The sequence below is a fragment of the Fulmarus glacialis genome, unplaced genomic scaffold, assembly GCF_000690835.1.
Source record: "Fulmarus glacialis isolate BGI_N327 unplaced genomic scaffold, ASM69083v1 scaffold10404, whole genome shotgun sequence".
Classification (NCBI taxonomy): domain Eukaryota; kingdom Metazoa; phylum Chordata; class Aves; order Procellariiformes; family Procellariidae; genus Fulmarus; species Fulmarus glacialis.
This window is the reverse complement of record NW_009208736.1, coordinates 1-716: the sequence shown is the minus strand read 5'-3', so window position 1 is coordinate 716 and position 716 is coordinate 1.

The window sequence follows — 716 nt, the reverse complement described above, 5'->3', positions numbered from 1 at the left end:
CGACCCCTAGTTTTCAAAGAGAAATTAGTCTTTCATTTATAAATTAATAGCAGTTAAAACTATCAGACTTGCTTTATGATAAGCTATTTTTAATGGTAAGCGATCAAAGCCCTGTCCTGCATTCACTCGTAACTTTCTCCTGCACATATTTGAGTTCCCCTGACTCCAACTCCCCTGACTTGCGTCAATCATGTGCTCCACTTTATAAGGCTAAACTGCTATTAAGGTCAGCTCCCCATAAAATGTGAAATTACTCAGAAAGGCCAAAACTAAAATATAATCCACACTAATGCTGCAAAAGTTTGTGAAAGTAACTGTTCACTAACAAACAACAACATTAAAGCTAAACACATTTGTGCCTTAACAAGCAAGCATTATGACTGCATATTTCTTTTCAAATACAGCAAAATACACAGCTGTCACACCTGCACTAAGAGCTTTGATCCAATATACATTAAGGGAAAAATAGATCCACAGGATACTATTTATGTAAATACAATGCAGCACACTACACTTAAGCATAACAACAGAAATACTGCTTGCAATTACAGCTTAATCATAATTAGTACGTTCCCTACTGTACTCCAGTCCTGACAATAGCATTCCCTTACTCGCCAAACTGGAAAGAGGATGCACGCCTATGAGGCAACTTAAAACATTACTGTGGGCTGTGTTTACAGCCCCGCGCCTGCCGCGGCCAAACGGGCAGCGCCTGG